The following is a 17,119-nucleotide window of genomic DNA, read 5'->3' on the forward strand; positions in this document are numbered from 1 at the left end:
TAGTCAAGTTTGTAGTCATTTTAGTTAGATTTTCTAGATGTAAATAGATATATTTTAGATAGACATTCTTCATATCTTTCAAAGACTAAAGAATAGGACATTTAATGTTTTAATAACTTAGGACTTTTCATGACAATGAGACACTCTGCTCCTGGCACCACCAATCTACTTCAAGAAGAAGATGGGCATCGAAGAGGATCCTTATGGAGTTTGATAGCCATTTGGGCAAGAAAACTGCTCTTGCCTGGACTATTGCATAAACTGGACACAGAGAACCCGCAGAGAGAGGACTGCTGAACTTGCCTAAGGTGAGATGGTCTTTCGGGGTTCCTGATTCATGAAGGAGTCTGCAAGACATTCTGTAGGACACAACAGATAGTGACTGAACTGACTTTGAATTTTCCTGCTTCATGGAAATGTCTGCTGGATACCATGGGCCTGAAGGCTGAAGATGGATGCCCCAATGGTACAGAGGAACTTTGGGTGACTGTCCAGGCAGCGAGATGTCTCTGTCATTTCTAGAGTTTGAAAGTTGTTTATTTCTTGTTTGCTTAGGTAATATTATATCCTACTGGAGTCTTTGATGGAGTTAAAGAATATATAGATAGTTATAGTTTTCCTTAGTTATGATAAAAGATAAAGTAGATGTAAATATTGCAACTGTCATTCTTGCTTTATAACTGTTTTGTTATATGTAATTTTGCTATGTTAAAGTTAAAGCCTTTCCTTTTTGTTTAAACAGAAAAAGGGGAAATGATGGAGGAAGGTCATTGGTTAAGTAATAAAGAATCTGCTTGGCCTCATAAGTTAAAACATAGGTGGGAGAAGTAAACAGAACAGAATGCTGGGAGGAAGAGGAAGTGGGCTCAGAGGCCATGCTCCCCTCTCCCGGGCAGATACATGCGATGAAGCAAGCTGCCAGGTCAGACATGCTGAATCTTTCCCAGTAAGACTGGTGCTACACAGTTTATTAGAGATGGGTTGATCGGGATATCAGAATTAGCCAGTAAGGGCTAGAGCTAATGGGCCAAGCAGTGTTTAAAAGAATACAGTTTGTGTGTTGTTATTTTGGGTAAAGCTAGCCGGTGGCAGGAGCTGGGTGGTGGAATGCAACCCGCAGCTCATACAACATTGGTCTATTGATACAATTTTAAGGTCAATTTTGTTGTATGTATATTTCTCCTCTTGATTGAGGTATTGTGTTTGTACAGTTCATTAAAAATATAATGTATAATGAAGAAATATAGGTTAATAGATAAACATTTATAATAGTCAAGCATGTAATCAGGTTAGTTAGATTTTCTAGATATACAGAGATATGTTTCAGATGGATGGGGATTCTTTAAACCTTTCAAAGACCTATAGAATATGGCATTTAAAATGTTTTAAAAACTTAGGACATTTCATGACAATGAGATTCATCTGCTCCTGACAACACCAAATACTTCAAGAGGAAGATGGGCATTGAAGAGACTTCTTATGGAGTTTGTTAGCCATTTGGGAGAGAAACTTCTCTTGCCTGAACTGTTTGACTGGACCTGAAGGACCCAAAGAAAAATGACTGCTGAAGTTGCCTAAAAAGGTGTGACAATGCTTCAAGGTTCCTGCTTAATGAAAAAGTCTGCCAGGCCTTCTGCTGGACACAGAAGAAAGTGTGTCAATATAGGCAGAACTGTCTTTGAAATTTACTGCTTCATGGAAAGTCTTCCAGATACTATGGGCTTGTAGGATGAAGATGGATGCTCGGGTGACTATCCAGGCAGTGAGATGTTTCTGTCAATTCTAGAGTTTTGGAACTTGCTTTACAATGTACTTCCTGTTAACTTAGGTCTTTGATGGAGTTGAAGAATAGATAGTTATATTTATAGTTTTCCTTAGTTATGATAAAAGACAAAGTAGATATAAATAAATATTGTAGCTGTAATCTTGTTTGATATCTTTTTTGTTATATGTAATTTTACTATGTTAAAGTTAAAACCTTCCTTTTTACTTAAACAGAAAAGTGAAATGGTGTGGGAAGTCTCTCTGTCTATGTTTTGCTTTTATTTGTTAATGAATAATTCTGTTTTGGCCAGTGGCTTAGCAGATTAGAGCTAGGCAGGAAAACGAAACTGAATGTGGGGAGAAAGGAGGTGGAGTCAGTGAGAAGCCATGGAGCCTAACAGGAGACAGACACCATATGGAACCTTGCTGGTAAGCCACAGCCATGTGGTGATACACAGATTAATAGAAATGGGTTAGCCAAAAATATAAAAGCTAGTTAGCAATATGCTTAAGTGGTTGGCCAGCAGTGATTTAAATAATATAGTTTCTGAGTGTTTATTTCATGGTCTGGGCATCCAGGAATCAACAAGCAGTCTCTGTCAACAGAGCACTTTTCATAAGTCAGGTGCTCAGGGTAAATGTGTGTTGGGCAATCCTGATGGAATACTTGATGTGACCTAGAACTGCTGAGAAGTTCTCCCTCCCCACTCTGTGGGTCTATAAGGGTATTTTCACAGAAATCCAAATAATTTTTGAAGTGCCACCTTGATGGTAGATATTACCACTCTGTGTATTAGGGTTGAGTGTGAAGGAGGTAATGAGAAGAACATCATCATTCATCTACATTTGTCCCCATTGTGCACAAAATGTGACCTGATACATCTCAATATTACTACATGGCATTCCCAGGGTTGCTAGGAGAGCCGCATTCTCTTAACACTGAGCCCACATAATTAGTCTCTCATTCAATATATCCTGCTTTTAGCTTCTCTTCTCTCCAGTCTTTACTGTTCCCAACCTGACTTGAGTCTCACCCAGATACACTCCCTACCATGCCTTCCCTCAGAAAGTAACAGACCTTCCAGGGACACCAACCAACCCAGCAGAAGGTGATCTGAAACCAAGTATAAACCCTCATATGAAGGCTGGGTGAAGCAATCCTATAAAAGGAAATTGATCCCAATAGCAAGGAAAAAAGTCAGAAATACCCCATTCCCATTCTCAAGTGTAACCCCCAATGGCAAGGCCAACAAACACAACATAAAAGCATAAGTCCTAGCACAGACCCATGTATGTGCCATAATTGAGGCTTCAGTCTCTTTGAGTTCCCATTAACTCTGCTTTGTTGATTCTGCAGACTGTTGACATTCTTTCTCCCAAAATTTCTACTTCCTCTCTTCTAGGGGCTCCTCTGAACTATGAGAGGAGGGACCTAATTGAGACCTTCAAAATGGACTCTCTCTCTCTCTCTGTCTGTCTCTCTTTCTCTCTGTGTTTGTGTCATGTTTTTCTGTGGGTCTCTGCATCTCCAACCATCAGCTGCTGGAGGTAGGCTATCTGATGATAACTAGACAATGCTTTGGATGATTTGCTTTGATGATGTAGGTACCTCTTTGTCTGAATGACAGTGTCCTTTACATCCAGAAGTTTCTAAGATTTGTGAGGTCCTATGTTTAAATTTTTGATCCTAGTAACTGAAAAGAGATTCACTCATTAAGTTATCTCCTGTGGGATGGAATTCAAACCTATTCTCCACTTAATCTCCATTCATCTCCTGTCAGGTTCAGTGTGTCTGTTTTCATGTTGAGATTCTTGATCCACTTTATCTTAAGTTTTGTTTAAGGTGATGAATATGGATCTCTTTGCATTCTTACATGCGGATATACAGCTAGACCAAAAATATTTGTTGAAAATGTTCTAATTTTTTCTTTGAGTATTTATCATTTCTTTATTAAATATTAGGTATCCAAAGGTATGTGAATTTATGTCTGGGTCACTATTGTGGGATAATCTTTACATACACTGTAACGATGTGACTCTGCCTATGGCACTTTCTGATTAGTTTGAGAAAGAGCTGAATGGCCAATAGTTAACCAATAGAGAATAGGGGGGACTCCCCAAGAGATAAAGTAACTCAGAAGACAGCAGGAAAAAAAGACAACTGAAGAAGTTGGATGTACAGAATGCAGGAGATATAAAAATACACATGGATAAAGGTAGATTAATAGAAACAGGTCTATTTAACTTATAACTTCTAGTTTGGAACAAGCCTAAATGAAAGACCAAGCATTAATAAATAATAATGCAATTATCTATTTATTTCCTAATAAATTATGTTAACAAATTGATAATGTTAATACAATTATTTCTGTGTCATTATTGGGAAGCTATCAGTACAATTCCACTGATAACCATATCTGTGTTTATGTCAAGGCTATGTGGTTTTTGTTATTGTCACTCCGTAGTGCAGCATGATATGAGAGATGGTGATTTTTCAAGATATTCTATTATTCAGGATTTTGATAAGTATCCTTGATTATTTTGTTTTTATGTTTGCTTTAGTTTTCAATATGAAGTTGAGTATGGTCCTTTGAAAGTCTATAAAGTGTTGTTTTGGAATTTTCACGGAGATTATGTTGAATCTGTGGAATATTTTTCATAGGATGGCCATTTTTACTATGTAAATCCTACCTATCTATGAGCATGAGAGGTCTTTTTATTGGAATTTGCCTTTAATGGCTTTCTTCAAATCTTTAAGGATTTTGCCATGCAAGTCTTTCACTTGCTTGGGTAGAGTTCTAGAGTTATCATTTGTGACTATCAAGAATGGTGTTATTGTCCCGATTTCTTTCTTATTTCATTTGTCATTTGTATATAAGGGCTACTGACTTTCTTTTCCCGAAAATCTTGTTTCCAGTCACTTGAAATTCTTTATCTGCTGTAGGAGTACCTTGGTAGAACTTTTGTGGGCATATGTGTAAACTATGATGTCATCTGAATAATAACAATGCTTTCAGTTTTTCCTCTCCAAATTGCATCCATTTGATATTCTTTGGTTGTCTTATTGTTCTAGTTAGAACTTAAACTCCTAAACTAATACACATGGAGAGAGTGGAAGCTTTTTCTTGTTCCAAACACAACCATCACCAATTATTCTTAAACTACCCTCTGGGGACATGGTTTCTGAATCAGCTGGAATAGAGGAATTGCAGGAAACTAACCTGAGGAATTATACTACAAAGCGTCTGAAGCTAGTGACCTTAGGTAGACTTTATTTCTTCTTCTTTTACAGCACCATGCCAAGTCAGATTTAAGATATATGCTTCTGGGTTCCATAACCTTTCAATCAGCAGCTCAGAAGTCTTCAGGCTCTGAGCTTTTATAACAGTTAATCATTGTGCCTTCTTTGGTCTCATTGGTTGGAACAATGCCACAAGATCATACCTAACAGCAAAAGAAGCTGGGAAGTTAAATGATATGTTGTAAGAAGCATGGGATATGCAAGAATAGTAATTTGTGATGAACAGACACTTAAAAGAAATCCTACACTAGCTCAGAATTAAGAAATAGTTACTCACAAATTGGAATTCTCTGCTTGAATGGTGGACAGAGATCAAATCCAGCAATCCAACAACCCAAATGAGCAGCTGGCGAAAAGGAAGAAGGGACAGATGCAGGCTCTGGGTCAGTATATATGGTCTAAGAGGCCATGCCCCATCAGTAGTGAAAGGCACTATAATCTCTGTTGGTCTATACTTGCTAATTGACAAAGTCTCAATTTACCTTTTATACTTAGTTCAGAGACTTTTTCCACATAAGTTTTTAATTTTTTACTTGGTTTATGTGGTAAAAAGCTCCATTCTAAAATAATATCATCCCTTTGCACTAAAATTCCTGTAGGAGAAATTCTAGAAGGCAATATGACTAAAATAAAATGCAACTAAGATTTGGATTCACCCTATCTACATGTGCCTCCTGTAATTTTTCCTCAGTAATTGTCAATTCCTTTTCTGCTTCAGCTGTTAATTCTCTGGGACTATTCAAATCTTTATCCCCATCTAAGGTTTTATTTAAAATGAATTATTTGTCCCAACAGCTGGACATAGACTGGAACTGTCTCCTAACAATCTTTGAAAGTCATTAAGAGTCAGTAACCAGTCTCTCCTAATTTGTGCCTTTTGTGTTCTAATTTTTTGCAAACCTATTTTATAACCTTGATAATTGACAGAATCTCCTCTCTGTATTTTATCAGGAGCAATTTGTAACCCCCATTTTGGAAAGACTTTTTTTAAATTTTTTAATTTATTTATTTATTAAAGATTTCTGCCTCCTTCCCGCCACCCCTTCCCATTTCCCTCCCCCTCCCCCGATCAAGTCACCCTCCCTCATCAGTCTGAAGAGCAATCAGGGTTCCCTGACCTGTGGGAAGTCCAAGGACCACCCACCTCCATCGAGGTCTAGTAAGGTGAGCATCCAAACTGCCTAGGCTCCCACAAAGCCAGTATGTGCAGTAGGATCAAAAACCCATTGCCATTGTTCTTGAGTTCTCAGTAGTCCTCATTGTCCACTATGTTCAGCGAGTCCGGTTTTATCCCATGCTTTTTCGGACCCAGGCCAGCTGGCCTTGGTGAGTTCCCGATAGAACATCCCCATTGTCTCAGTGTGTGGGTGTACCCCTTGCGGTCCTGAGTTCCTTGCTCGTGCTCTCTCTTCTTCTGCTCCTGCTTTGGACCTTGAGATTTCAGTCCGGTGCTGCAATATGGGTCTCTGTCTCCTTTAATCACTTGATGAAGGTTAATATTCAGGAGGATGCCTATATGTTTTTCTTTGGGTTCACCTTCTTATTTTTTTTTCTTCTTCAAACATTCCTTCTAAAGTATCCATTAAATCAGATAGCAAAACGTCATCCATGTAATGGACTTAGGAAATTGCTTACATATTATTTCCAATGGCTGATTTACAAAGTATTGACACAATATGGGGCTATTGAACATTCCCTGTGGGAGGATAGTCCATGGATATCTCCTAAGTAGGTACTGTGAAGGCAAATTTTTCTCTATCCTTTTCTTGTAAAGGTATAGTGAAGAAACAATCTTTCAAATCAATAACTATAAGAGGCCAATTTTTGGTAATATGGAGGGCAGAGGAATTCCAGATTGTAGAGGGCCCATAGGTTGAATAACCTTATTGACAGCTCTTAGATCTGTCACTGTTCTCCATTTACCAGATTTCCTTTTTACAACAAATACAGGACAATTCCAAGGACTGGTTGATTCTTCAATATGGTGAGCATCTAATTGCTATCGTACCCGTTGTTCTAAAGCCTGCAACTTATCTTCAGCTAGAGGCCACTGCTTAACCCATATAGGCTTCTCAGTTAGACATTTTAAAGGTAGGGCTGTTGATACCTCTAAAGGTTTGCTAGTTGCTTTATGTTCTTGTACAGCCTGGATGGCTGGCAACCATTGTTCATAGTACCTTATTATAGCCTTCCCAGAATTATAAGTTCCTGGGACTGTAGGAATATTAATCTGGGTATTCCATTGCTGTAGCAGGTCATGGCCCCATAAATTTATTGCAATATCAGGTACATATGGCCTCAGCTTCCCTCTTTGACCTTCTGGACCAATGCAGTCAATCCATCTCTTACTTTGTTTAACTTGAGATATAGTTCCAATTCCTAGTAATTGAACATCTCCCTCTTGAAGAGGCCAATTTAGATGCCAAGATTCTGGAGTGATGATACATCTGCACCTGTGTCTATCAAGCCAACAATTACAATTCCATTAATATGCACTCTTAGCTTTGGTCTTTGATTATTTATAGAAGTTTGCCAGAATATATGTTTCTTATTTCCTATTGGGATTTTTGTCTTATCCTTCATGTTTATACCATCTTTAGAACAGTATGGTCTTGTACAGAAGGATCTGAGTTTTTTAATTTTCCTGGTGTGACATGTCCTCCACAGTTACTGGGAATAACTGGGCCACATTTGACTTGGGAGCCTGTGAGAGTTTCTTGATACCATCCAAGGAGTTTCCTTGTCTGTCTGTTGTTGATCTGCACTCATTGGTACAATGTCGGCCTTTGCCACACCTTCTACATATACACGAAGACCAAAATCTCCTATTTTTGCCATCCCAGAGGAGATATTATTCCTAGAAATTCCTTGTCTGCAATCCCTTCTCAGATGTCCTATTCTACCACAATAAAACATTTGGCAGTTTGAAGTCTCCTCATTACTTTGGAAATTGCTTCTCCTATCCAAGATTCAGCTTTATAGTTAAATGTCTCAACATTCATTGTATGAAGAATATATTCATCCAAAGGTGCTGATCTAAATTTTAAAGGTCCAAGTATCTTTTTGCATTCTAAGTTTGTATTTTCAAAAGCTAGAGATTCAAAAAGTACTTGTCTAGCATCTGGGTCTGTTACTCCTATTTGTACAGCCTTACTTAATCTTTGTAAAAAGTCAATAAAGGGTTCTCTCTGTCCCTGTCTAACCCTGGTATATGATTCAATTCTTTTTTCTAGTTCTTGAATCCTGTCCCAAGCATTTAAGGCTGCTTTGTGGCATAAGGACAAGATTTCTTCATCAGGGGCTGGAGAGATGGCTCAGAGGTTAAGAGCATTGCCTGCTCTTCCAAAGGTCCTGAGTTCAATTCCCAGCAACCACATGGTGGCTCACAACCATCTGTAATGGGATCTGGTGCCCTCTTCTGGCCTGCAGTCATACACACAGATAGAATATTGTATACATAATAAATAAAATATTTAAAAAAAATTTCTTCATCATAAAGAGCATAAGGACCTTCACCAAGAATTTGATCTTGGGAAGTCTCAAGGCCTTTTGCTTTTCCCTGTTGTTCCAAATTTTTGGCCTCCTCTCTGAAATAAATTCTAAACATCAATAAAGGTCCATCATCCGGGACTGCTGAAATTAACTGAAAAAGTCATGTGGAGTTGTGCTGACGTTAGAAGCCCAAGTCTTCATCATCTCCTTTACAAATGCGGAAGGCAAGCCCTAAGTTACAACAGCTTGCTTAATTTCCTTTAGATCATTCATTCCTATAGGTATCCATCTACCTTCTTTGAATCCTTTTGAGCCTTTAGAAACTGATATTTTGTCAGAGTAGATTACAGGGTAGGAAGCTAAAACCCTAGGTCCTCAGTCTAAAACAAACTATACACAATTAGCTAATTTTTACCTCAAAATAAATTCAAACGAGATAAAATGTCTGTAAATGGATCTTAAATCAAAAGCTTTAGTTATGCACAAGATCCGAGTTGCAGGCGTCTAAGCATGGTCCCAAAGCAGTCAAAAAATCATGCCAATTCCTAGCTTGCCAAGTTTCTATAATAAAGAACTATGTCTTGTAGCTGGTCTCACCTGGGCTCGGTGCCATTGCCTTTGGTCACAATCTTACACCAGAAACATGGGAACTTTGTGTGACTATGGTAAATGGCTTGGTCCATGTCACTTACCCAAGGAATGTCTTATGACCAAAGAGATGTGACTCCTGTAACATTTTTATTGCCTTAAACTGACTGTAAAAAATGTTTTTTTAATCTAGATACACATAGAAAAATAGATGACTGAAGCAAGGGAGAAAAAGAAAAGAACTAGAACATAGACAAAAATAGGCAGAATAAAGGCCAGCATGTGTGTGAGTTCTTCGACAATTACTCAGTTTAGAAAATTTTAAGTCCTTTTCACTGTAGTTTCTGACTTGAATGCTGGTAGTACTATTAGGAGTTGGACTCACAAGCTACCATTAGGATTTAAGGCTGGGGGAAAAAGTTATAGGGTCATTTTGATATCCTACCTAAAGGAATGAACTTCATGGATGGAGTTTTATATAACCAAACAAAATATGAGCAGGCTATTAAAGTACTCAAATAGAGCTGCACTAAGTCTTGGGCATGTGGTAGATAGCTAAGGAATCAGTGTGATGGAGCGTAGTCCTGGAATTGGACACTAAATACTGAAAGATTTAGCTCTCACACAATTTTTTGCAGGTTTGACAATGAAAATGAACATCCATGTAAAAGTGCTAGCTGTGGTATTGTGCAGGAGGATTAAAAATTACATGCTTCAATGTTAGTCTTTGAGGTTTGAGTTGATTTCATATTAAACAGACAGTGAACTGACTGAAAACTTACTTCCAAAAGTCAAACATCCAGTCCTTCCAGTCCCGTGAAATTTAAATTTCACTTCAAATATTGGAAATGACACTTTATGTGCATTGACAGTACTGTGTTTGCTGTTATCTCTTCTTAAAGAATTGGATGAATATTTTTGAATATATATCAAATTGAGGAATTACTCCCAGCCAGTGAAAGAAAACTCCATAAATTTATAATCTTTCAGTTTTAATAGACCTAACCATAAATCTTCATCTAAAGAAGCTTTGATTGATGAATCCACTTAGTGACTAGATGAAACATGAAGCAGGGTTAATTCAAAAGCTCATTAATCTTGCTCACACACGGACACACAGTTGGTCATAGAATTAGCAAAGGCACAACTGTATAGCTGGCCATGTAAATATATGGTGTTCTGGGTGTGTGATGAGACCACTGGGAAAGTCATTTGACCCCCACAAGGATAATGACCATAGCTTGAGGACCTCTGAAGTAATGCTCATTTTTAAGATTTCTTTTATTTTTATTACAGGCATATGTATGTATCTGTGCTTGTATCTTTGTGGGTATGCAGCCTTGCTGTGTGTTAAAATGAGTGCAGTTGCCTCCACAGGCCAGAGGTCCATGGGCCTGTCTATCTCATGTATGTACTGGCCACAGCTCAGCAGTTCCATCTGGAAGAGCAGCATACACGCTGAAATGCTCAAATATCTCTCCACTCCATTTCTCTTGTTTTCAATAACTCCTGAATTTCCAACAAAATTGCTGCCTAAACAAGACCTTCATAATGACGACTCTTGTTGATGGCCAAATATGTAAGGGACAAATTTCACAAGACAGCACCTCTCTGTGAATAGATGGAGGCAAGTAAGGAGGGCTGAAAAAAGGACCAGGAGTCACTGGAGATCAGGCCACTATGTATTGTCTAACTTCTAGTGAACAGAATTGAAAACACACAGGAGAAAAATCATTAACTGGAACATGAAGTCCATGTTCTTCTTGGGAAAAATCATAGGGATTCGTGTCTTCGCAGTGGCTTATCAAGTTTTAAGCACTAATTCTGATCATTTCAATCTGGAAATCTATTTCTACTTGATGCAATAGAAGTAGGATAAGATCATTTGATTTGATCCAGATATAACTAGAAAGCTTCACTATGCAAATCATCTGAAGACATGGCTGCATCACTCAGTGCAGGGCTTCAGCTGTACGTGGGCAGGGGATAAGATGGCTATAAGTTAATTCCTTTGTCTATCTAGAGGTTTTTGAAAATTGTTTTTTAAAAAATTTTATTTTTCATTTTTTGCAATTATGTATCATTTATTCATTTCCTTAATTCACTCCAAACTGCACTTTTTATCTTTAATCTATTTAAAATTTATTGGCTGTTTATCACTAATTTGTGCTACATGTATATCCATAAATATACTTACATACTCCTAAATATGGGCAATTGAATTTATGTAATGTTTTTTGTATGTATATTTGTAGTAATATGGGCGGTGGCGAGGCTGTGTCCCCAATACCCCAGCCGCCGGCTCGGCTAGCTTATGCCCCGAAATAATTACACGGAAACTGTATTCTTTTAAACACTGCTTTGGCCCATTCCTATCTAGCCTTTTCTAGGCTAATTCTCACATATTAATTTAGCCCATTTCTAATCATCTGTGTAGCGCCCCTAGGTGCGCTTACTGGGAAGATTCTAGCCTAAGTCCATCCTGGGTCGGAGCTTCATAGCGTGCATCTTCCCTGGAGCAGGTAGCATGGCGTCTCTCCTGCGTCTGCTCCGGAGAGGAGAGCTGTCGAGTCTGACCTCACTTCCTCTTCCTCCCGGCATTCTGTTCTGTTTACTCCTCCCACCTATCTCCTAACCAATGAGAGCCAAGCAGCTTCTTTTATTTTAACCAATGACCTTCCTCCATCATATATTTTCCAGGCTTAATCTTCATATAGGATTGACTAATGGGAGTGACTTTCCATTTGAGAGATTATTTCTTAATTTGCTTCTTGGACACAAAATATTTGTCATGTTTATTGTATGTATAATTTCAGGGCTTAGTCTCTTCTATAAAGCTATATCGGAGTAGCTTTCTCTGTGAGAGATTATTTCTTAATTTTCTTATTGGAAACAAGATTTGGAAAAAGTAACTGAGTTGTTTTTGAAGAGACGAAGTCTCCTTGTCTTCCCAGTTCACCTTGGCATAGCTTTTGTTGTTTCCTTTTTTCACGTCACCTTTACCCAGTATTTAATCGGACTATATGGATGCCGCTTTCAAATTACTAAAAGGAACATCACAGCAATCTTCTGGCTACTCTGTTTCTTACAATCTCTCTACAATTTCTGCAATGTCCCTGCACACCAGCTGTGGGAGTTGATTGGTAGATGTATCCATTTGGATTGGTTTCAAAAATTCTACATTTTCATTGGCTTTGTATTTATTTAGTGGTCTCCTATTAAATTGCAATGTGAAGTTTGCTTGATATGGAATACAGTTTTCTATGGATATAAGGATTTTGTTTTACAATATAGTTAGGGATTGTGCTGCTTTAAAAGTGGTTATATGTACCTCTCCAAGAATGAAAGCTTACAAATCCTGGTGGGTGGCTTCTTACTAGCCTCAGACATGGTGGTACTCATCTTTAAAATGTCTGAGGTGCAGCTACAGAGCTGTTAGTTATGTTAGCCACTACTAAACCCTTTGTGTTGTTGTGCCATGGTTATTTTGTTGTTGATGGGACTTATCGCTTCCCTCCTTTTAATTTGTAAATTACACCTGGAATTATGAAATCTTGTCTTCAAGAAGGAAATGTTTAGGACAATTCAAGCTCACAGCCCTTAGGTCCCATCACCTTCAAATTCATGGCATCTTCATACTTTCCATTGGAGACCAGCACGGCAATAGCAATAATTTGTAATATTTTTGTAGTCTCTTGGACAGCTATGATGAAAAACTCAAAAAAGCATCTATTTTGACTTACATTGTGGCTTTTGCTAGATGGCCCTTAAATCATAGGTGGAAGATTGTTAGTACAAATGAGAAAATTGTTTAAATTATGTATGTGGGGGCTGGAGAGATGGCTCAGAGGTTAAGAGCATTGCCTGCTCTTCCAAAGGTCCTGAGTTCAATTCCCAGCAACCACATGGTGGCTCACAACCATCTGTAATGGAATCTGGTGCCCTCTTCTGGCCTGCAGGCATACAGACAGAACATTGTATACATAATAAATAAACCTATAAAAAAAATAAATTATGTATGTGAATGTATACCCCGACTTACATGTTTCTTAGGAGGGAATTAGTAAATAGTGTAATTCCTTATGATTCACAGACATCCTTGCTGATGTCTTTTTTTTTTTTGGTATTTCCTTTCAATACCTCTCCACACACTGAGCTCATCTTTCCCATTTCCTAGATCATATCATTAGAGCTTGTTAGTACTCTCTGTATTCTTACCTGACACACCAGAAATTCTTTTTATTTTTCTGTTTTTTTGCAGTTACTACAGAATATGTGTTCAAGTATTAAGGCTTAGAACTAGAAAAATAAGGAGGAAGAGAACTTCTGATTTCTGCTCTTTGGGGCCGTGGGTACCACATTCAATTCTGATTTCTGCTCTTTGGGGCCGTGATCACCACATTCAATTCTGATTTCTGCTCTTTGGGGCCGTGGTCACCACATTCAATTCGACTTAATGCAATTCCACTCGTTGAACTGTAAATTTCAAATTTTATTTTCTTTACAACTAAAAAATATTACACAGTGGTTTTATCCATTTTTATTATCTATTCCTTCATTCAGGGACATTAAGGGTGTTTTCCCATTTCACATGTTCCCACCACCAAAGCCAAGCGCGACCAGCAGCTACTGACTTGCCAAAGGAGAATGCGTTGCTAGTGCGAAGCCACCTTTCAGCAGCCCAGGCGGCCAATCACACAGTAGAGATTTATATCTGAGGGAGCAGAATTGAAATCGTCTGGGTACTTTGAAAAGGGAAACGCATAGACACACACATACACATCTGCAACACATCAGGGTCTCTCTTCTATATATTCCCCCTTACCACTTCCTGTTGCCTTGCTTTCGTGGTTTCCCTGATGACTTCTTTGTAATTTTTTCCTGATATCTTCCTTCTAATTCTTTCCTGGTATTTTTCTCCCCTAACTATTTAATTTTTCCCTGGTTGCTTATATAACCCAGCAAAATCTTTCAAGCAATATAAAAACTGCAGTGTTGGTACATTCCATTTTTAAAGTGAATGGATAGAATGAATAGAATAATGTATTTCTCAGTTTGCTGACATGACTCAAGGTTTTACATATTGCAAGTGAAAACAATTATTCTTACAGACCCACAGTCATTCATGTGGAAACAGCTTGTAATAGACGAACAAAGTGTAAGCAAGGTCTCATTCCTAGCCAATTTTTGTTTTACCGGTAGGCTTCATTTCATTGTTACAAAGAAAAGATCAATTATTTTATTTTTATCTCAAAAGGTAATCTTACAAAAAAAAATCTGAAAATAATCACAATCCTAATTTTTTATAAATGTAAAGCAGCCAACCATATCACTTTAAAATTTTTAGGTTACATATCCACTTATTAACAGAATTTTATTAAATTATATCAGGAAGTTGAGAGCAAAATGGGTAATTTAATTAATCACCTCTCTCGTCAAACCACTGAAAGCATCACGTTCTAAGGTGAATATCTGAGTTCAAGGCCAGTCTGGTCTACAAGAGCTAGTTCTAGGACAGGCTTCATTGCTACAGAGAAACCCTGTTTTAAAAACCATTTTCTAACTATTAAATTGTTCCCCAGTAGTTTCTACACTGAAGTCATTAATAAAAGCAACGTAATTATATTAACAATCTACATGTCTTCAGTTCTAAGAGTGGTGGTTGAATGATTCAATAATTTTTAAGTACCAGTAACACTATTCAATGAGGGGCATGACACACCCTTAGAGTTTTTCATACAGTTCAGATGATGCTCGGATGTACAGCAGAAGGTCAGCAGGACACATATCCCCAGTGATCTGTCTCTCCATGCTCTGTTGGCATTGTTCTCTAGCTGCCAGTCTGTGTTTGAGTTCCAAGGTTGCTTGTTGTTCCTTACATGGCTTCCAACAATTAGCATCTCACAGAGATGAGCCTTTTTACACGGTTTTTTCCAGTAAAAACAGACTTGTCTTCTTGATATATGCAACTTGATATATGCAACTTGATATATGCAACTGGCAAAAATCAGACTCACAGTAAAACATTTTAAATAAATTGATAGAAAAAAATTCTATCAACTTTAGTGTAGAGGGGACATGAATTAGGATTAAGGGATGGTATATGAGAGGTGCAGAGAGGAAGAAGGTGAGAGGAGATGTTATGTAAATCTATTTCAGTGGAAACCATTTAAAAATTATAAAAATTAAACTAAGAAATACAAATTCTATAGTAAGGACCACTATTGATATTACAAAGGAGAATTTACAGATTAAAGAAAAAACTCTGAGAATTAAAAGCTACAATCAATAAAATCAAAGATCAAAAACTAAAACTGGTTTCTACATAGGTTAACTACATAACTACTCTGACATATGAATAAATCCAATACTAACAATACAAACATAGTTCCAAAACAGTTTCAGTCACTGAAAAAGAAGAATTCTCATTCACTGATGTCACAGTTTCATATGCTGCATTTGATTCTTAACTGTATAATATCTAAATCTGTTTGTCTTTGTATTTCTTTATACTTTCCACTTTAGGGTCATTTAGTTTTCTGAAATGAGCACTAAGAAAACAATTTCCTTTACACTCTTGAATATATTATAGCTACATACACATGTGAACATTGTCAACCTTACAGGACAGAATGTTAACATCCTCCTGATCTACTTGTAAGTATTCTTCCCATAATCAATACTGTGAAGTGGATACCAGTAAATTTTTATCATTGTGGAGATGGTTTATTTCAGGATCAATTTTCAGAGGCTTTACTTTTTTATCAATAAATTTTTACAACATCAATTCACTTTAGAAGTTCTATAGAGTAGACTTTATAAGGTACAGTGAAGCACATATCTACCATGGGTAAACGTTTCAGTGCTTTCTCTCTAACATCAACTTTCTGAAGTATCTCAATTTGGAAGGAACTATTACTGAAGTCCACTCATTTTATTTGATAGAAACTTCCTGAATTGATGTGAAACTCATATGCATATACTCACTCAAACTGTGGGATGCAAACAGAACCGAGAATGGGTACCAGTGAAGTGTGTCTTCTTAAATCAGTATGTCCATTAGGGTTACCTTAAGGAACATAGAAGCAAGTTGGTTATAGGAACAAATCAGACTAAAAAATAGTTGTCATCATGAAATTCCAACCCTGCATTTGAAAGAGCTTATGAATGCTAGACACCCAGAATATACGGCAAACACTCAGGAGTATCTAAAGATTGCAGGGCATCCTTCGTTGGAGACTCCTCTAACCAGCATGGTTGTCTCCATTTCTTCAGGAGAGTTTAAAATAATGAATTTTGTCAGTTTTTTGGTCTTCTAGAAATGAGTTAGAGGTGCTTATTTTCTGATTAGTCAGCATCTACTCAGGATGGAAGATTCCAGTCTTCAGGGAACTGATATGAAACAGCATAGTGTAGAGGCTTCTTCATTTTTCATTCCGATTGATGCAATTTTTGAAGTTGAAAAGTTAAAATAGTTTAATAAAAATTGTCCTACATTGTCACAATTTAAAATTTTTTCTCAATATAAACTATGATGTTTTCTAATGTTAGTAAATTATTAACAATTTCATAAATATCTCAAGATCATAAAGTTTCTCTTATATGGAGAGGAGATATGAAGGTCTCTAAAAACAGAGATTTAAATAACTCACATGTCACATTATTTACTAAGGAAACTTTTCTCTCCAGTATGAAGTTTTTCAAGTATTCTTAGAAGTGAGAGGCAGATAGAGACTTTGCCACGTTAACTATACACACAATATTCTCACCTATATGAATGATCTGATCTTGTCGAAGACTTGAAAGGTTTTTCTCCTGCATGAGTGATCTGATGTTTTCAAAAACTGAAACCTATCAAAAGTATTCCTCAAATAAATAAACGTCAATGAATTCTCTGGTGTTCTCTAAAACTCGTGTCACGTGCAAAAGATTTCTCACATATACTACATTTGTAAGGTTTCTCTCTTGTATGTA

This window comes from Microtus pennsylvanicus, chromosome 6 (assembly GCF_037038515.1).
Source record: "Microtus pennsylvanicus isolate mMicPen1 chromosome 6, mMicPen1.hap1, whole genome shotgun sequence".
Taxonomy (NCBI): Eukaryota; Metazoa; Chordata; class Mammalia; order Rodentia; family Cricetidae; genus Microtus; species Microtus pennsylvanicus.